Source organism: Rhinopithecus bieti, unplaced genomic scaffold, assembly GCF_001698545.2.
Source record: "Rhinopithecus bieti isolate Rb0 unplaced genomic scaffold, ASM169854v2 scaffold_8760, whole genome shotgun sequence".
Lineage (NCBI taxonomy): Eukaryota > Metazoa > Chordata > Mammalia > Primates > Cercopithecidae > Rhinopithecus > Rhinopithecus bieti.
The window spans coordinates 1,069,932-1,091,561 of NW_016806225.1; the positions used below are offsets into that span (position 1 = coordinate 1,069,932).

General features: G+C 40.1%; 1 protein-coding gene across 1 annotated transcript in view; it reads left to right on the forward strand.

Annotated features, from left to right (window-relative positions):
* Positions 1-260: 260 nt before the first annotated feature.
* CPQ (carboxypeptidase Q) overlaps positions 261-21,630 on the forward strand; it is a 495,137-nt gene continuing 473,767 nt past the window's right edge. The window contains exon 1 of the mRNA XM_017875290.1: positions 261-435. The gene's annotated coding sequence lies outside the window, so the exon portion shown is untranslated. The remainder of the gene's footprint in view (positions 436-21,630) is intronic.

Sequence of the window (21,630 nt, forward strand, 5' to 3'; positions counted from 1 at the left end):
CTGCCACCCGCCTTGCCTGAGGCTGTGCTTCTGAAAAGCACGCGGCCCTGGCCTGCGCACCACCCAGTCTGAGGGAGACGCCCCTGCACGAAGGACTCAGGCCTAGGGGCTCGGGACCCAGGGCGACACTCAATTTTCTAACAGGAGCCACAGCCCAGAAGCTGAGCAGACCTCCGGTCGATCTGTGTCCCTGAGGTCGCCCTTGGAGGGCGAGTGAGACCCCCTGAGGCGTTCCGGAGGTGGCGCCCGGCCCCTGAGTCAGGTCTTTGCCCCGCCTCTCGGCCCGCGGCCTGGTCGGCAAGCAGGGCTGCAGTCACGGGGCGGCGCTGAGGGCCCCAGCCTGGTCAGGGGTGTGGCCGCCGCCACCGTAAGGCTAGGCCGCAAGCCCGGTCCTGGGAGCCGCCTCCGTCGCCGCCGTAGGAGCCGCCCCATCAGGTGCGTTTGCGGCCGACCTGGCAGTGCCCGCGGGCGGCTGGACCGAGGCCTTGGCTCCTACCCACGGCGGTCGGGCGGGCTGAGGTTGGAGCAGGCCAGGGGCGGGGGCAGACGGGGACGGACTTCCAACATCGCTCATTCGGGGGAGTGACGGGAGGACCTGGCTGGGGAGCGGCGGGTTGGCAGCCTGTGGCTGGCCCTTCGTGACACTGGAGGCACCGAGCCTAGAAATGGGGAAGCTGTGACGTGGGGGTGGTGGAGGATGCTGCGGGACAGCAGCGAGCACGGCCCTCAGCCGTCCTTCCCAAGATGGTTTTACTTCCCGTCAGCAACAGGGCTCAGCCCCAAGCCGCCCCTTTCACCCCCCCATCTGCAAACATTCCTGGTCCCCCTGAGCCTCCAGTATGCTTTATGCAGTTCTTTTGGGGTTCCTTTCGCATTTTACCGTGTACTTTCGCTTTTGATGCATCTAGTTGCTGCTACTAGACTCTCCTAGAATCTAAGTACCATGAGGGCAAAGTCCCATCTGACTTAGGACTCAGAGCTACTCGATAAGTAATTGAATGAGTACCTATGCCGTAGAACTGAGTGAATTAACAAATGAGTAAGTGAAATGAGTGCATATGAGATCGAACTGAATGAATCAGTGCATGAGTGAAAATAAGGATATATGAAGTGGAAGCAGTGGAGATGCAGGCTTACAACTCCTATGTTTTGATAGCTTTCCAAAAAGTTGTGTAAGTGTTGCACTTTTGCAAATGGAGGCATTCTGACTGGGACCACTTAAAAAGAGTTCTATTCTATGCTGTTAAAATAATCTCCAGAAACGCCCCCTGGTATTTCCATTTTTGGTGGACTTGGCTTTATGTGTTTGCTTTAAACAAAATATGCCTAGGTTTTTTCTTGCTTGTGTTTTGTTCACTTCTACTTTGGACGTTTAAGGAATCATTGTCACTATAATATTTCATGCATTTCTTAAAGATAAGGGTGACTGTAAAGGCAGAACCATATGACTCTGACTTGTTTGTAAAACCAGGCATTTCTTTTGAATTCAGAGTTATTAAGACTCTTGTCTGTTTTCCTGAGACAGGTGCTGGCTGATTTGCAGGTGACTGAAGAAGGCTACATATGTTCCAGAGAGACATTTATCTGTTTGTAAACACATAGGCTTAGCACATAGCTTTAATACAGTTGGTCACTGCAGCAGTTCTTAGTTTCCAGGCCCAGGTTCCAGAAGAGCCGGATGACCTTGGACTTGCCACTTGATCTCTTTAGGTTTTAATTTCTTAATCTCCAAAATGAAGGTGTTTAGCTAGGGACCCTTCCTGAGTTAAACCTTTGGGATTCTTTTTTATTAGGGTTAGAAGGTGAAATTACCAATGATTTCCTGGAGTTCTGCTTACTTCACCTCCTCTGTTTGAGATTCCATAGCATTTTGTCTCTGCTGTCTTCTCTGCTATTTACAATTCATTTCCTTTCTTCTCCACATCTGCAATAAGAAAGCCTGGGAGCTCAAGATAAGTGTAATAAACCCTAGGCTGGTGGGGAGAAAAGAGGGCAAGATTTTCTTCTACATTGTCACAGGCTCCTGGTCCTGGGTCTGACTTGTTTCCAGTGCAACCTAGTCTGACAATGCTATATATTCCCAGTGTATCTGGGGAACTACATCCCTATTTCTTTGCATGCATTTGAGATTAGTTATCATGGATCACATTTTGGAGCTGGAAGGACCTTGGAGATTTTTTAAAGGCACTTCAAAAGTCATTATACATACGTATTTAAATATTTTTGCATGCTACATTTAACAAACACAAAGTTCCAAACGTGTTAAGTAAAATGAAATTAATGTTACCTACTTCAGTTAATTCAAGTTTATAAGGAGAAGTGGAATACACGTGTTGCTTGGTGAAAAGGGCCAACCCAAAGAGCCAGTTATGAGGTCATGTGTCATACAGGCATGGAATGTTACAAAGCTGATATTTATGGGGCACTGACCATACACCAGGCACTGTTATATTTAATCTTTTTACTTATATTGCCCCATTTAATTGTCACTATATACCTAAGAGCTAGATACTATGGTAATTCCTATATGACCTTCTTAACTAGAAACAGCACTTGGAAAATGGGAGAGTTAGGACTCAGAACTCAAGCAGATGGAAACAGGGTTTCTCCCAGAAACAAGACAATCTTGCCAGGAAAGACTGTGTGACTTTGAAGAATGTGGTCTCTGTGTGTGTTCAAGCATATATACAAACCCTGCGTTATTTGGGTAAATGAATTTAGAATGAGAGTACAGGGTGAAATGATTAAGACTGAATTATAAGGGAGTTGGTTGTTTTATAATTTTGAAAATTATTGAATTCCATTGAGATTCTAGGATACTCTGATACTTTGACCTAGGTGCCCATGCATCTTAATTTTAAACGTGTTCAGACTTACCAATTTAGGGAATATAAAATGAGTGGCATCAAGAGTTGTCATCAGTGAATGGCACTTAAGGGCTTTGAACCATGAGTGCCAAGCAGTGTTGTTTCTTGGACTAGCTTTGTGCCCTTGGTAAGACACTGCCTTCCAACCTCCTTCTTTATAAGACCAACAGTCCCTAGTATAGACAAAGAACAATGCCTACATCTGTGTAATCCAGAGACAAGAATGCAGGATGGGTTTCCAGAACTCTTATAATTAATTGATGAGAGCAAAAGAGGAAAAGAGAGGCCCGTAAAATAAGTGGGAAATTATTTTGTTTCTTTTTTGTCAGCCAAGTTTAGCCCCATGGAAAGCAGAGACCAGTTGTGGCCGCCTGAAAAACTAAGAGCTGATGCCAGTTTGATTTAGCTCAGGAGGCTGAAACCTTCTGCCCCGAAGGCTGGTGTGATGGAATAGACCTTCCCGTTGCTCACAATATTATGAAAAAAACATTAAAGCAACAATTTTTATTACTTGCCCTGAAGCTAGAGCTTTAAAATGTACTTTCTCCTCCTACCCTCCCTAAACCACTTAGCTTTTAAAAACAAACAACCCATTCATGGGTTTGTTATAGTCACATGATTAGTTCTTTCTCTTTATTCCTGGGCTCTTTTCTTTAATGCAGTGAAGTATCTGGAGGGGTGTACCTCTGGATCTCTGGAATTTTCCTTTAGTTATTTTATTCAGAAAATATTAATTTCAATAACCGTTTATTGAGTGTGTACTATGTGCCAGATAAAGATGAATGAGAACAAATTTAAATAGGAGAGTGACCCATCTGCAAACAATCGCACCACAGGGTAATGTGGAAGTAGTGGTCACTCACTCTTCCAGGAAAGAGGTGTGACTGGAGCTCAGGAAGACTTTGCAGAGAAGGTGAATTTTGAACTGTGTTTTAAAGCCGGAAGACCAAGCAGAGGGAGAAGGGTATTCCAAGAATGGAGAACAACAAGAGCAAGGAAAAGGAGGCAAGTATGAACATGGCATTCTTCAGGAGATGGGACTTCAGTGTGGCTGTGGTAGGGAGGTCTGGTAAGGCTAGGGCCAGACATTGATGGTCCTTGAATGTCATGTTATTTAAACTTTATCACAGTCTAGATAATCCTTTTCAGCATTATTTTTGTTTTGTTTTGTTTTGAGACAAGGCCTCTCTCTGTCACCCAGGCTGGAGTGCCATGGCAAGATCTCAGCTCATTGCAACTTTCGCTTCCTGGTTCGAGTGATTCTCCTGCTTCTGCCTCCCAAATAGCTGGAACTACAGGCGCATGCCACTATAGCCTGGCTAATTTGTGTATTTTTAGTAGAGACGGGGCTTTGCCACGTGGGCCGGGTTGATCTCAACCTTCTGGCTGCAAGCTATCTACCTGCCTTGGCCTCCCAAAGTGTTGGGATTACAGGCATGAGCCACCGTACCTGGCTGTTTTCAGCATATTTAAGCTGAATTTTAAGCAGAGGAGTGATATGATTGGATTTTCTTAAGAAAATAGCTACAGTAATGTTTCAGAAGAACTGGGGAAGGAAGAGCCAGAAGGCCACAGGAAAATGAAGATGCTATTGCCACAGTTCTAATGAAATAGGATAAGGATCTAAACTAAGATAGGTTTGAGAGGCTTTTTGAAAACAGCAGGATTAATGACTAGCTGGATATGGGAAATATGTTTAAAAATAATCTGAGGTTTTGGAATCGCTTAACTGGGTGAATGGAGATGCCACTAATGAGGGTAAGAAACGTACGGTGAGGAAGAGGTTTCGAGAGAAAGACGGTGAGTGAGTGGAGGTAGCTGTGGAACATCCAGGTGGAGATCCCAGGATATAGCCTTTTCTGTAGCTGTGCTGTGATGTCACACAGTCAAGACCTCAGCCAAACATTACAATAGGGTCTCGGTCTAAAAAGACACATCAGTTTAATAACTCACTTAAAAAATACATCATACTTATCTAATGACCATTACATTATATTTCAGGTGAGTTCTTAGAGAACTCTGATTCTTATGTAAGTGCCAGTAAAGGAAAGAAGATGGGAGACTCAAACAATGAGGGGTTATTACAAGCTGCCAGAAGAAACTGAAAAAGAAATACAGACCAGAGTGGTTCAAAGGAACAAAGATAAGGAAATGGCAGGAGTGTTGCAGAGAGCAGTGGTTTCCAAAGACACAGGTATAGGCAGATATGAAATACAGAAAAGAAGTTGGAGCTGGTGCTTCCAAATAACTGTACTTCTTTAATGGTAAGATATCACAAGCTTTGATTTCTCATCTTATTCAGTTTGTCAGGAAGAGACAAACAGGAGATTGTTCAGAGGTGTGGGTGCTGGGCAGAGGGCTTGATCTCATTTTGCAGAGAAAGTATTTGGAGACTTTGAACTAAGCAAAGAGTAACAGGAAAAGTAAGATAAAAATGAAAAGGGTAATGATTTGGAGAAATTTTCCAGAAAATTTAAGTAATTCTATGACAAACCAGTGTTAACAAAGAAAAAGGGAGATCAATGCAGTGTTCTCTTGATGCAGTGGTATTAGACTTCCTTGGAAAAAAGATTCACATAGCACCTTATATTTAAAAAGCAATTTTATATTTGATTGTTATAAGAACCTAGGAAGTAGGTGCACCCAGGCATTATTATCTTTCTTTTGTAAACTAAAAATCTGGCATGAAGGAGGCTGCAGTTTGTCTCATGGCTCAGATGGCTCAGATCCCATGGCTGGCAGGGACTCAGAGCCTTCTGACTTTGGGTCCATTGCTTTGTCCATTGTATCGAAGCCTTGCCTTACCTTGGAACCTTGGCCTTCTGCAGTGTGTCCCCTCCTTCCCTTACCGTATCATATGACGGAAATGTAAAAGTAAAGCAGATGGTATTTGAACACCAAAAGAGCCAAGATCTCTGCAGAGACAGACAGTGACGTGAAAGGATCCTTAGCACTGATTATGCTATATACATGGGGATGTTCATGAAGGGTTGTGCATAGAGCCTATCTATGTAAATCAAATGACACTTTCAATACGGTAGGGGAGTCCACAATATCAAAGTGTTATGACTAAATTTTTTATGAGGCAAATAATCCCTTTGTAAAATGAACAGTCACTCCTTGATATATTATCTGAATAAATCCAGACTTTCAAATACAGGGTTGACTTAAAGCAAGATAGTAGCCTACATCTATATTTATCATATGTGAAGATTTTTCTCACTTGGGTATTGAATATGAAGATGGGGATCTGGAGCTGGATCCTCTAATTGTTAGAGACCATTTAAAATATAATGAACACCATGACTCGTAGTTAAATCCATCCAGCTACCTTTACTGTTTACCAAGTACCTAACAGGTAGGCCATTGGATGGGGCAAAACTCAGCTGGGAAATGGAGAGACAAGCCCAGCACTGGCACTGCCTTCAGTCTGACAGACCACAAGAGAGGCATAAATGTAAATTCACCAATATAGTGAGCCAGGGTAAGAAAACCAGAAACTCTTATGGTCGTCGAATTCTACATCAGTATTAAAATGAAACCAAGTATATTTCAAAGCAGAGACCATTATATTAGACCCAGAGTTATTTTGTACTGATAAAAGATAACCTCTGTAAGGAAGAAGGGATAGTTGTGACTCTTTTGCATCAAACATCTAAAAATGCATATCTTCAAAATATGTAAAACTAATGATCAAAAGTATGAGAAAATAAGCAAAGCTACTTGTAGGACACCTTAGATCTGTTGTTTTACATGACAAATTAAATAGACAAAGTCAAATGGTAATATGCAAGATTTGAATAATATAACTAATGAGGTTAAATAATATAATTTTTATGAATGAATAGGGATATGGAACATTTAATAGTATATTTTATTAATCAAAAATAATTATATTGTGTATGAATATACATGTACATGATATATATTGGGATATATATGGGGTATATGTGTGTATATATATTTCCTTTTTTGCATTAATAAGTTTTTTTATTTTATTGTAAATTGACAAATTATGATTGTATATATTTATGAGGTACAAAGTAATGTTGATATATGTCATAACACAACATTCCATACAATATGGAATGATTAAGTCAAGCTAATAAGCATACCCATCACCTTAAATACTTATTTTTGTGGTGAAAATATTTGAAATTTGCTCTCTTAGCAATTCTGAAATATACAACACAGTATAATTAACTATAGTCATCATGGTGACAACATAATCTCAAAAAACATATTCCTCTTGTTTAATTAAAACTTCGAACCCTTTGGCATTCCCCATTTTCCCCAACCCCTCAGACTTTGGTAAGCACCATTCTACTCTACACTTCTTAGTTCTGTTGTTTTAGATTCCATATAGAGGTGAGATCATGTGGTATTTGTCTTTCTGTGCCTATGTCTGGCTTATTTCATTTAGCATAATGTCCTGCAGCTTCATCCATGTTGTCACAAATGACAGAATTTCCTCATTTTTAAAGGCAGAATAGTATTTCATTGTGCATATATACCACCTTTTCTTTATCCATTTATCTGTTGATGGACACTTAGGTAGATTCTATAATTCGGCTATTGTGAATAGTGCTGCAGTGAACATGGGATAGTGCTGCAGTGAACATGGGATTGCATATATCTCTTTAATATAATTATTTCAAATCTTTGGATATGTACTTAGAAGTGGGACTGCTGGATCATATGATAGTTCTATCTTTAGTTTTTTTGAGGACTCTCCATAAAGTTTTCAGTAATAGCTATATGAATTTACATTCCCATCAACAATGCGTAAGAGTTTCCTTTACTTCTCGTTGTCACCAGAATTTTGTTTTTGTGTCAGGATCTGGTTCTTTTGTCCAGGCTGGAGTACAGGGGTGTGATCTCGGCTCACTGCAACCTCTGCCTCCCAAGATCAAGCCATCCTCCCTCCTCAGCCTCCTAGGTAACTGGGACTACAAGTGTACCACTGGGCCTGGCTAATTTTTGTATATTTGAAGAGATGGGGTTTTGCCATGTTGCCCAGACTGATCTCAAACTCCTGAGCTCAAGTAAACTACTCCCCTTGGCCTCCCAAAGTGCTGGATTACAGGAATGAGCCACAGTGTCTAGTGCACTTGTTATTTTCTGTCTTTTTCATAGTAGCCATTCTAACTGGGGTGAGATATTATCTCATTGCAGTTTTGATTTGCTTTTCTTTGATAATTAATTATGTTGAGCATTTTTAAATATATCTGTTGGTCATTTTTATGTCTTTTGAGAATTGTCTATTCAGGTTTTTTGTGCATTTTTTAATCGGGTTACTTGTTTTCTTGCTCTTGAGTTGTTTGAGTTCCTTATACAGTTCATCCCTGAGCAATGCAGAGCTTAGGTGTGCTGACTCCCTCTACATTTGAAAATTCTAGTATAACTTTTGATTCCCCCAGAACTTAACTACTAATAGCCAACTGTTGACTGGAAGTCTTACCAGTAACATAAATAGCCAATTAGCATGTATTTTATATGTTACATGTAATATATATACTATATGCTTACAATAGAGTAAGATAGAGAAAGGAAAATTTTATTGAGAAAATCATAAGGGAGAGAAAATATATTTACTATTTATTAAGTGGAAGTGAATAATCATAAAAGTCTTCATTCTTGTCATCTTTATGTTGAGTAGGCGGAGGAGGAGGAGGAAGAGAAGGGGTTGGTCTTGCTGTCTTAGGGGTGGCCGAGGTGGAAGAAGTGGAGGAGGTAGAAGGGGAGGGAGGAGAGGCAGGCCCACTTGGTGTAACTTTCTGGAAATACATTATAATTTCTGTATGGCTAGTTTTCTTTTTTGGAAAATGTTGTAAAGTTTATCTTAAAGTGTTTCTATACAGCGTCAGTCTTCCGCTATTTGCTTTAGCTTCAGTGCCCATATCATAGAAGCATTCATGTCATAAAAGAAGTCAAAGTGATCTTAAATAATCAGAATGGTTCTGCCAGATTGTCTGTTGTTAATTTGCTTTTTGGTACTTTTATATCCTCCTCCTCATCATAAGGCACTGGTTCAGAAGCATTCCGTCAAGTTGTCTTCTGTCAATTCCTCTGGTGTGTAGTGTCTATTAGCTCTTGAATTTCTCCAAGATTCATATCTTGATATCTTCACTCACCACCTTTTTCCCACTGTATTCACAATCGCTTTCATGATTTCCTTGATTGGCTTTGTCATAAATCCTGTGAAGTCAAACACAACAGCTGGGCACAGTTTTCTCCTGCAGGAACTTATTTTTGGCTTGATGGCTCACAGCTTTTTCTATAACAGTGATGGTGTCTTCAATGGTGTAATCCTTCTAGACTTTCATGATGTTCTATCAGGGTTCTCTAACATAGTGTTGACATCCTTTCCACAGAGTACTGTGTATAATGAGCCTTCAAGGTCCTTGTGATCCCCTGATGTAGAGGATGGTTAGAGACGTTGTGTTTGGGGGCAAGTAGAACACTTTGATGTCTTTGATGTTGAACTCATAGAGTTCTAGGTGGCCAGGGGCATTGTCTAATATGAAGATAATTTTAAAAGGCATTCCCTTACTGGCAAGATACTTTCTGACTTCAGGGAAAAAGCATCAGTGGAACCAATCCAGAAAAATAGTTCTTGTTTAAGCCAAAAGACTGGCAGCTGATGTTTATCTTTTCCCATCAAGGCTTGGAGGTTAGCCTCCAAGATAACAATCCTGACCATAAACCTGACTGAATTTGCACAAAACAGTAGAATTAGCCTATCCCTTCCTACCTTAAATCTTGGTGCTCACTTCTCTTCCTTACTAGTAAATGTCTGTCCTTTGTGGCTTTTTTTTTTCTCCCCAGAATATAGCATGTTCATCTGCATTAAAACTCTGTTTAGGCAGGTATCCTTTCTCCTCGATGATTTTTTAACAGCTTTGCAATATAGTTTGATATCAGGTAGTGTGATGCCTCCAGCTTTGTTTGTTTTGTATAAGATCATCTTGGTGATTTTTGTTTTTATTCCCTATGAATTTTAGGATTTTTTTTTCTATTTCCTTTTAAAATATACTTTCTGGCCATTTTTCTCTCTCTTCATGTTCTGAAATTTCTATTATGTGAAGGTTAGTTCCCTTTATTGTGATTGTGTCACATAATTCTTGTAGGCTTTCTTTGTCTTTTTCATTCTTTTTTCTTTTTTCTCCTCTGGCGAATAATTTCAAATATTCTGTCTTTAGCTCACTGATCTTTCTGCTTAATTGAGTCTGCTGTTGAAGATTTCTATTGCATTTTTCAATTAAGTCATTGTAATCTTTATCTCTAGGGTTTTTTTTTATTGTTTCTACTTCTTTTTCTACATTCTAATTTTGTGTATTATTTTTCAAATTTCATTTAATTTTATATCCATATATTCTTGTAGTTCACTGAACTGCTTTACAAGGATTCTTCTGAATTTTTTTCTGCCACTTTATAGATCTTCATTTTTTATTCTGTTATTGGAACTTTGTTAGTTTCTTTTGATGATCACAGATGCTCTTTGACTTACGATGGGCTTATGTCCTGTTAAACCCATAGTAATTTGAAAACTTTGTAAGTAAGAAGTGTGTTTAATACCCCAATAAACCAATTGTAGTGTCAAAAAATTATAAGTTGAACCACATAAGTGCAGATGCTCCTTGACTTACAATGGGGTTATATCCTGATAAGTACGTTATAAGGTTGTATAGTTGTAAGTTGAACCATCATAAATTGGGGACCGTCTATATTTGTAATCCTTGTGTATGGGGTTATATCCTGATAAGTACGTTATAAGGTTGTATAGTTGTAAGTTGAACCATCATAAATTGGGGACTGTCTATATTTGTAATCCTTGTGTTCTTTCATGGGTGTCTGCACATTTGAAGAGACAGCTTCCTTCTGAGTGCAGTGATATAATGACAGCCCACTGCAGCCTTCGCCTCCTGGGCTCATAAGATTCTCCCACCTCAGCCTCCTGAGTAGTTGGGACAACAGGTGTGTGCCACCATGCCTGGCTACTTTTTGTATTTTTTGTAAATATGGGGTTCCACCATGTTGTCCAGGCTGGTCTTGAACTCGTGGGCTCAAGTGATCTACTTACTTTGGCTTCCCAAAGTGCTGGAATAACAAGCATAAGCCACTACATCTGGCCCCAACAGTTTGCTCTTCTGGTCTTTACAGGTATTCTTTGGCAGGGATTGATCTTTGCTTCTTAGTCTAGGGTGTGATTCTTATTAGGTCAGGTGGTAATAACCCCATGCAGGAAGAGCTTGCTATAGTTAGCTGGGCTGCTGCCTTTGCTCTGAGGTCTGATGGGGCTGCTGGCTAGGCTCCCATGCCTGGGGGAGACCACTGACTGGGCTCTGCTATAATTTCTGACTGGACAAGGTTGTAGGGTATATTTCCTGACTGGGTGGTACTACTTTTTGGGTTCAACAGTTATGCAGGCTGCAGGCTGGACTCTGAGTTTAGGTGGAGTTGCTGCTCAAGATGGATGGGGTCTGGAGGCTATGCGGCATAGAACTGCGCAGTTGAGGATTGCCTCTTCCTGGGTAGGGCCTTGGAGTGGGCTCTGAGTCTGGATTGAGTCACTCTTTGGACTTCTGGGTCCAAACCCTATGAACCCCTATGATCCACAGAAATGCCCTGTGATAGTCATCTCCACATCTCCCTCCTGGGTAAGGCATTGAGGTGGTCTCTGAGGCTAGATATGGAGGCTGTCCATCTAAAGACTCAAACCAGGCTGACCTTCTCATCGTGTTTCTGTGAACAGTGTGCTTGGCTTTGCAAGTGAGCTGTACCATTGGCTGGTGTCTCTGATTTTGCACCGCTGCTGGGAGGAACATAGAGCCATCACCAAAATTTGCACACCGGTCCCTGTGAGCTCTGCCTCCTTTCTTTGTTTATACCTAACCCCAGGAGGTCTAGCCATGTCATTACTGCCAGTATTCCCCATGAGGTCAGACAGACAGAAGTGGACTTTCTGGGAAGTGTCTCAGAATGCTAGGGAGCCGGATGTCTAGAAACTCTGTTTACCTTTTTTTTTTTTTTTTTTTTTTTTTTTTTACTGTATGGGCCCAGTTAAAAAGATCCTCTTGGCTGGGCACAGTGACTCAAGCCTGTAATCCCAGCACTTTGGGGGGCCGAGGTGGGTGGATCATGATGTCAGGAGATCAAGACTATCCTGGTAAACATAGTGAAACCCTGTCTCTACTGAAAATACAAAAATTAGCTGGGCGTTGTGGTGTGCACCTGTAATCCCAGCTACTCAGGAGGCTGAGGCAGGAGAATTGCTTGAACCCAGGAGGTGGAGGTTACAGTGAGCCGAGATTGTGCCACTGCACTTCAGCTAGGGTAACAGAGCGGAACTCTGTCTCAAAAAAAAAAAAAAAATCCTCTCTCTGCGTGTCACCATGCTGATTTGGGAAAGCAGGAGGGGCAATGTGGTCAACGTGAGATTGTTCCTCTTCTAATGTGGTTTTTATTTGATTCAGCGTCCTATTCATTCAGCTGTCTCCGTTTCTTTCTCAAGTTTGTAAGTTTTCACAAAAGTGTTCTTGTCTTTGGATTGTTGCTTGTTGGACTTTCTGTAGAGGGAAGTGAAGCCAAGTGAAGCCTGGGATTTCCTATTCTGCCATCTTGCTGATGTCACACCTACGTATTTACAGAAAATTCACATCCTGCTTGTAACATTTATGAGAGATTGTGAAAAACAAAACAACAATGACAACAACAACAAAAAACCCAAAAGCTTTAAATGAAGACTTTAGTGAATTCCAGAGTCCTTCTTACTCTTACTGGCCTTATGCTTTAGTCCTCTGGTTTAGCCCCTGTTTCCAGCTAGCTTTTAACAGGCTGAGATGATGAAAAGAAAACATCTTTCTCTCCTTTCATAATGCTGTGAAGTAGCGCATATAATTCATCTTCCATGTTTATATACATATATCTCTTTTGTGCCCAGAACATAATTTTGAGATTCTTTTTTCATTATCAAAATACAATGGATCTATGCTATTCATAACTTATCTGAGCCTGTATTTGTTACATTTGAGTATTTTAAATCATTAATTCCATTTGTATTATATACCAAAATTTACCATCTAAAACACCTGGCTATTCTTTTGTAGGGTTTTTCTTTTCATTAGCTTTTTTGAGCTAAAGCTTTAAGAAAATCAGGGACCAAAGAAAGGCTAGAAAGTGACTGGAGGCATCATAAACACCAGTTAAGTTCTTTGAGAAGCAGAAGGTACATCATGGAAGTCAGCATTATTCTGAATTCATTTCATTGCCTACACAGTCCAAATTTTGGTGTTTACAACTTAAACTAATAACTCACTGGCACCTTGCATTTCCTGTGGCTTAATGGTTAAGAACATGGGCTTTGAAGTCATTGTCCTGAGTTCAAATCTGAGGTCTACCACCATCACCTATGCGACTTTGGGCCAAACACATATACTCTTTATACCTCCATTTCTTCATCCATAAAATTGAGATGCAAATTATAACTGTCTGCAGTGGGCAGAATACTGTCTTCCCTATCACCACCTATGGTGGCCATATCTTAATCCCTGAAACCTGTGCATGTTAGGTTACATTGCAAAGGGGAATTAAGGTTGCAGATGGAATTAACCTTATTAATCATCTGGCCTTAAAATAGGAAATTGTGCTGGATTATCCTGGCCCCAATTTTAAAGACCACAAGGGTCTTTAAAAGTGGAAGCGTGAAGCAGAAGAGGAAGTCAGAGAGTTCAGAAGATGTGATTGTGGAAGAATGTTCAAAGAGAGACAGTGCCACTGGCTTTGAAGATGGAGGAAGGGGGCCATGGGCCAAGGAATGTGGGTGACCACTAGAAACTGAGGAAAGCAAGGGAATAGATTCTTTCCTAGAGCTTCCAGAAAGGGATGCAGCCCTGCCAATACCTTGCTTTTACATGATGCATACAGTGTCAGACTTCTGTCCTACAAAACTGCAAAATAATAAATTTGTATTCTGATACCAAAGTTGTGGTATTTTGTTATAGCAGAAATAGAAAACAAATGCACTGCCATATGGGTTTGTGGTAAGGGTTAGGAAATGGAAACCTTTAGGACAGACCTGCCACATGGTAAATACTCAGTTTAGTATTAGCCACTATTACTATCCATTGGTACTTTAGTTTCCCTTCTGTCTTTGCTCTTTTGTGGTAGTTGTCTTGTAATTACCCAAATTTGTGGGTATCTTCCCTACCAAGACTGTGGCCCTAGGTGTTTTTCACTCTCATTTCAGTCTATACTCAGCCTCCAGTAATTTGTCAAAATTACCATTTCAGAGTTCCTACCATTTTATGGTTCCAGCAGCTTCTGTTCCAGGTGAGTAGATCTTGGCTGTGACTCTCTGGATTTGCCTGTCTCTCCAGATTTTAGGGTGGTAGTTTGCCCTGCAACTTCAGTTCTCTGTGTGTGTGTGGGGGGTGGTCCAAGGAAAGTCACTGGTTTTTACTTTGTTTTGTTTCATTATTATAAGGACATGAGTGCTGACTTCCAAGTTCTTTACATGTTGGTACTGAAATTGGAAGTGTGGGCAGTGCTCTTTACCCTATGGCTTTAATAATCTTTCTATACACATGAGATCTTCATCTCTATACTTGACTTCTTTCTGATTTCCATTATCTGGTTTCCCCTTCATTAATTTCATTTCCAAGCATGCTTTTTCTGTATTTTCTATTTAGGTTAGTGGCTTCTCAATCTAAGGGATAGTAGGTAATTTGATGTGTCTGAAATACAGGGTACAAAACAGGCTCATAATCGGGGAGATTACCCTTAATTCTCCAACTTTCCTGAATCTTTTTCTTCAGAATTAATAAGTCACCAAGGGCTGTTGTGTCTACCTATGAATTTTGCCCACATCCTTGCTGTCATTGCGCTAGTCCTAACCCTTGACTCGGCCAAGCAGAATATTTTAAACCACTTTATCATCTATACTGCCTCAGAGTTGGATCATAGGTTGGATCATGTTGCTACTGTATTTGCTAGTGCTACCATAACAAAGTCCTGCAGACTGGGTAGGTTAAACAACAGAAATGAAGTTTCTCATGGTTGTGGAGGCTAGAAGTCCAAGATCAAAGTGTCTGCATATTTGGTTTCTTCTGAGGCCTCTCTTTTTGCCTTGCATGTGGCCATCTTTTCTCGAGGTACTTACATAGTCTTCTCTCTGTGCTTGCACACCCCTGGTATCTCCCTGTGTATTCCAGTTTCCTCTTCTTATATGGACACCAGTCAGATTGTTTTAGGGCCCACCCTGATGGTCTCATTACCTTAACACCTGTTTCAAAGCCCCATTTTCAAATAGTCACATTCTAAAGTCCTGGGAGTTAGGGCTTTAATGTATGAATTTTGGGGAACACAATTTAGCCCATAACACCGACTGTATCCCTCTATGTATTCTGTACTCATGAATGTATAATGAATCACCTACGAAGATTTAGAAAATACTGATTTTGGGGTCTCACCCAACTTCTTGTAGGTTCTGAATCAGTAGGTCTGAAATGGGGCTGAAAATACATTCGGTGTGTGTGTGTAGTGTGTGTGTGTGTGTGTGTGTGTGTGTTTACATTTCTCCCTAGTGCTTTCCCAGGTTTCCTAGACTCTTTAACATTATTGGTGAACATACTATAAATGTTCATACCTTTGCTCGTATTTGTTTTTTAACTGGAAATTCTCTTCCTACCATACATCTATGAAAATTAATTCAGCCTTCTAGGCTGAGCTGGAATATCATCTTTTCTGTTATCTTTTTCTTATTCTCTCCAGGGATAATCCTGCAATACTTTATTGTGATTTTATTTTAGTTTATATAAGTAATGAAGAATTTATTTTGTTTTATATGATAGTCATTTGCCTTTTTCTTTCACTAGCTTTCTGAGACCAAAGAGGACATATTCTTTATTTCTGTATATATGAAGCAGTGGACATTGTTCTGAACATAGTAGATAATTAATCAATCTTTGCAGTGTGAAAAATGAACTAGTTAATACATGCTAATATTTTAGTGTGACTTTTGTACAATGGAGACCACTGGGCAAAAAATGAACATATCAAATGTAAAACAAGTGGCAGCCTTTTTTTAAAGAAAAATACTTTACTTTTTTTGAAAAGCAGTTTTAGATTTATAGCAAAATTGAGAGAAAGGTGTAGAAATATCCCATGTACTACCTTCCCCTCACATGTACATTCCCCACCAGAGTGGTACATTTGTTGCAACTGATTAACCCATACAGACATATCATAGTCTCCCAAAGCCCATGGTTTATATTAACGTTCACTCTTGGTGGTGTGCTTTCTATGGGTTTGGATTGCCCTAAAAATCTGCTGTACCCTACTTGTTCATCCCTCCCTTCCTCTCACTTCTGGCAACTACTGATCTTTTCACTGTGTTCATAGTTTTGCCCTTTCCAAGATGTCATATAGTTGGAATCATACAGTATGTAGTCTTTTCAGATTCACTTCTTTCACTGAGTAATATGCATTTACATCTCCCTGTCTCTTTATGGCTTGATGGCACATTTCTTTTTAGCTCTGAATAATATTCCATTGTCTGGATGTACTAGAGTTTATTTATTCATTCACCTACTAAAAGTCATCTTGGTTGCTTCCAAATTTTGGCAATTATGAATAAAGCTGCTCTTTACATCAATGTGCAGGTATTTGTTTTGACATGTTTTCAACTCTTTTGGGAAAATATTAAAGAACGCCATTGCTGGATTGTATGTTAAGAGTATGTTTAGTTTTTTAAGAAACTGTTAAACTATTTTCCAAAGTGGGTGCACCATTTTACATTCTCACCAGCAATTAGTGAGCATTCCTGTTGCTCCACATCCTCACCAGCATTTGGTGTTATCAGTGTTATGGTTTTTGGCCATTCTACTAGGTCTGTAGTGGTATCTTGTTTTCTTTTCCATTTCCCTGTTTACATATGATGTGAAGTATTTTTTCACGTATTTATTTTCCACTTTATTTCTTCTTTGGTAAGGTGTCTGTTAAGGTTTTTGGGTCATTTTTTAATTGGGTTGTTTGCTTTCTTGTTGCTGAGTTTTTAAGAGTTCTTTGTATATTTTGGATAATAGTCCTCATTAAATGATGTATCTTTTGCAAGAGTGGCAGAATTTTTGTTCAGTATTCTTTTCTTGAATTAAATATCCTTAACATTACACATAAACAGTATTTTTAATGTGTATTTTCAATTTGGAACTTTTAACATTTAAAAATTTCTCTTGATGAAGATATGTGATAATAGGAGGGGGGCAAAGTGAAAGCATTATAACAACTTTTGGTAATTGCATCTTCTTCTACATTGCATTTTTCAGGGCAGAGTATTAATGGTCCAGTTCTTGAAGATAAATGGGTTCCTCAATGTTTATTTGTAGTATATCCTTGTTTATCCTCCTAATGAAGAACTGTATCCTTAAAGCTGGCATAATTAGGTGGACTTGTCTGTTAGCTGAGCTACTAAGCTTTATTTTCCTGGGTCAATGAATAACAGAAACAATCCGCAAAATAATTAAATCAGTTAAGACCCAATTTTGGGGTAAGGAGCTGGGGTCTGGCATTTCCTTTTTGTTAGTTTTTCAAAAAATATTAAAACTTCAATGCTTGGCCAGGTGTGGTGGCTCATGCCTATAATCCCAGCACTTTGAGAGGCAGGCAGATCGCTTGAGCCTGGGAGTTCAACACTAACCTGGGCAACATGGCAAAACCTTGACTGTACAAAAAATACAAGAATTAGTTGGGTGTGGTGGTGGCACTCCTGTAGTCCCAGCTACTTGAGAGGCTGAGGCAGTAGGATCACCTGAGCCCTGTAAGGGTGAGGTGAGGCTGCAGTGAGCCAAGATCGCACCAGCACTCCAGCCTGGGCTACAGGGCAAAGGCCTGTCTCAAACAAAACAAAATCTCAATGTTAAACTTTCTAGAGAATGGGTTATCGCCTTTCAAGTCATTTTTCCAAACCCATTTCTGAACCAGGACAGGCAATAACAGAGATTGGCAGGGGAAGGACTGATGTCTACTCACAAGGGAAAAAGGACTCTGCTTTGAAAACACAGATGAGCCTTTGGATGTGGAAATTTACAAGGCTCAGAGAGCCCTGAAACATCTTTAGAAGTGGAGCCCAGCGGAATAATGGGAGGCTGTGTGCTGGCTTGGCAATGGAGCCTGTCTGGCACAAACTACACTGTAAACAACTCCTCAAACATTTGCATCTGCATACATGACATTAGATTCTCCAAATGTCCAATTAAACACTTGTCAATGGAAGAAATGTTTGTTTCCTCAGCTGACCTGTTGTCAGCCTTGGCCCTCCTGATGGGGAAACAGTTTCAGCTGATAGTGTTGTATGCGCTTCCTTTCTGGGCCTGATCTTGTCCCTCTTGAGAACTGTGGAGACTGTGCCAAGCTGTGGACCATGGGATTAGATTAGGTAACTAAAGAAAATATACAGGCTCTGATCACTTTTGAAACTTAAGAAAATCTTTAATTTCTTTTGCACAGTTGTAAACCGTTTGTGGTTAAAAAATTATAAAAGTGATTGCAGTTGAGATAAAGAGAAAAGAGCAGTGCTGATATGTGTTTATATACTTCTAAGGGCTGACTTCATTTTTTCAACATCTTAACAGATTTATATTGAACAAATATTAATTGTGTGTGGGGGGGTATGGTGTGTGTGTGTGTGTCTGTGTGTGTGTGTCTCACCATCTCTGTTGACAGAAATGCTCAATTATAAGTCTCTGTGACTGGAAAAGCAGTGAAGAACTCGGACACATGCCGTAGAAACATAAAGGAAGCGGGGAAGGCAATATTGGAGAAGAATCAAAAGAGTTTAAATTATTCTTTAGAAAGTTGGAGTTTATAAATAAAAAAAAAACTGTATGACCTTGAGCAAATTTCTATTTTTACTAGTGTCAGTTTTCTAATCCATAAAATAGGGAATATAATGTCAAGAACATCGAAGGTTATTGTTAAAATTAAATAAAATGATCTATGTAAAATACAGGAACACTTGTCACATTGTAAATGCTCAAGAAATGCTAGCTAATAATGAAATATGAAATAATACTTGTTTGGTCCAAAGATATTAAGCATTCCTATCTGGTAAAGGGAAGGAGCAAAGGAACAAGAGAAAAATTAGATAATTGGTACAGTACAAACAGAGAATTTGGCTTTGGAAAGGAGGATGGGCAATTTTTTCACTGGGACGAGAGCTCAGAATGACTGTACAGGTAAAGGGATAGAAGAACTTTAAGGTGAGGATGAAGAAAGACAAAGCATGTCATGGTCATACTATTGTTTCTTCAGTTATGTAGAAGAGGAGAGCTTTTTCTGAGCATGAGGGGGAGTAGGAGTGAAATTTGAGGCTTAAAGAGAATGGAAAAATTTCATAACAGCTGCTGTGGAGAATTTGATAGGTGTCAACTGAAGATAAATATAAGGGTTGTACAGCAATGCAGAGGATATGACTGAGGTCAGACAGCCTTAGTTTATAGTGGCATGATTTTGGGAATGTAGATGACGGCATTATGTACCCTGGAGCAAACACAGAGAAAATTCAAAATTAGCTTTGAGGAATAAGAAAGGAGGTAAGGAGTAAGGGTAAAGGCATCCTAAGGTGCTAATGAAAATGCCGTTGAGATCATTAACCACCAAGTAAGGTTGTGAGCCAAGATTAATCTGAAGTGGTGATTTGTGTGGATAGAAGTACAAACAGACTGGAGATGGGGAGGCCCTTCACTGGACAGGCAACATGAATCTAGCTGCCGCTGTACCACACAGATGCTGAATGATGATGATATAGGAATGAAGGAAACACAATTCACTTGGACAGCTCAAGAGCATTATTTAAGCTCTTAGTATATACTGGCTAGATCATCCATATGACAGCAATGCTTCCCTTGAAAATCTTTAAGTCTAGTGATATGCTGTGAATTATTTAACACATAAATTATTTAATTTTTTAATTAGTTAAATAATTTAATTTATGTGTTAAATAAAATTTGGGGTACTTTGAAGGAGGTAAGCAGAGGGTCCCAGGAAACCATAGAAGAGGACATTCAACATGACCTGTGAGAAGGAAGGGCAGGTCAGGAAAAGTATCCTGGAAAATATCTTGCTTGAGCTTAATCAAGATTATTGTAGGAGAGCTGGGGTAAAGAATGGCAGAAAAGAGAGAGGCAGAAGCAAGGGAGAAAAAGCAAGGAAAAAGCAGAGCAAGGGAGTAATTTGGCTAGGGCAGATAAAAGATTTCAGAGAAGGGATAATTGAGATGAGCTACATATGATGCTATTGCCAAGTGAGAGAAATAAGGAAGACATGAATGGAAGTGATAAACATTATATTGGTAGGAACAGAAAAAAGAGATGTCAGGAGAACAGAATGATGAGATTTAATGACTGATTGAATATGTGTGGAATGAATAGGTGATTTTACACTCTTGAGCCTGAATTATAGGGACAATTATGGTTTCATTAACAGAAAGAGGGAAATCCTGAGGTAGGGGAGATTTAGGGGAAGGTGATGAATTTGGAGATGTTGAATCAGAACATATAGTTTCAAGTGAAAGTAATGCAACTAAGATGGGACTAAACCAAATGAGACAATTTGTAATGTTCATAATTAGTAAGTTCATAGGTGCATCTGGATTTAGGCATGCCTGGTCCTCCAGGGTTCAAATATGATACGGGCTCATCTCTTTCCCTATGATCTCTGTCTCTTGGATTAGCTCGTCTTGCTTATTTTCATTCCAAAGACAGGCTCTCAGTATATGGTAGGCAAATGGGTACCTCCAGGTTCGCATTTCAGCAGTCCCAGTGGAAATAACTTTTATTTCCAACATCCATATATTTTAAATGTAGGTTTTATTATTATTCAGGTATGGTGAGGCCAGGAGATCAGGAGAAAATTGCCAGTGAAAATATAATTTGTTACTCATACCTCCTGTGATACGGGAGCACACAATGCCATACAGACCACACAGGGAAGCACCAGGGTCAGTTAGGAAGCAGAAGGAGTGAGTAAAAGAGCCTTTATTTTGGGGTTTGTGGGAAGGAATGGATGAGTCCAGGCAGGTAGGCTCAAGTTTGGCTAGTTTGAATGATTTTCGTGGGCTCTGGGGTGTAGAGTTCTTCAGCAAGACGTCTGGTACCTAGCCCTGTGGTTATAAAGGCAGGAGAATATTGACTTGGTGTGTGAGGATTTGATAAGGGAGGTCGTGGTGGTGGGATGGGCTGTGGATTGGCTAGTTTCTGTATGAAAGGCACAGTTACAGGGGTGTTATTTGCTATGACTAGAAATTAGCTAATGCTGTGAGGGACAGACCCTCTTGGTCCATTAAGTCCCTGGATGCCAGAACATTAAGAATACAGAAAATAAGAGAATATAAGTTAATACACTGTATACCAATGTCAGGAAAGATTCTGATTTGCCTTACTTGAGTCATCCCAGCTCTGTAGTTTAGGTGCAGAGTACAGGGTGAGGAATGGTATTGTGATTGACAGTCAACCTAGACCAGAGTGTGGGGATCAGGGAGGACTATCCTAAAGAAAATAAACTCGGGAAGGGGAACATCACACACTGGGGCCTATCATGGGGAGGGGGGAAGGGGGAGGAGGGAGGGATTGCATTGGGGAGTTATACATGATATAAATGATGAATTGATGGGTGCTGACGAGTTGATGGGTGCAGCACACCAACATGGCATAAGTATACATATGTAACAAACCTGCACGTTATGCACATGTACCCTAGAACTTAAAGT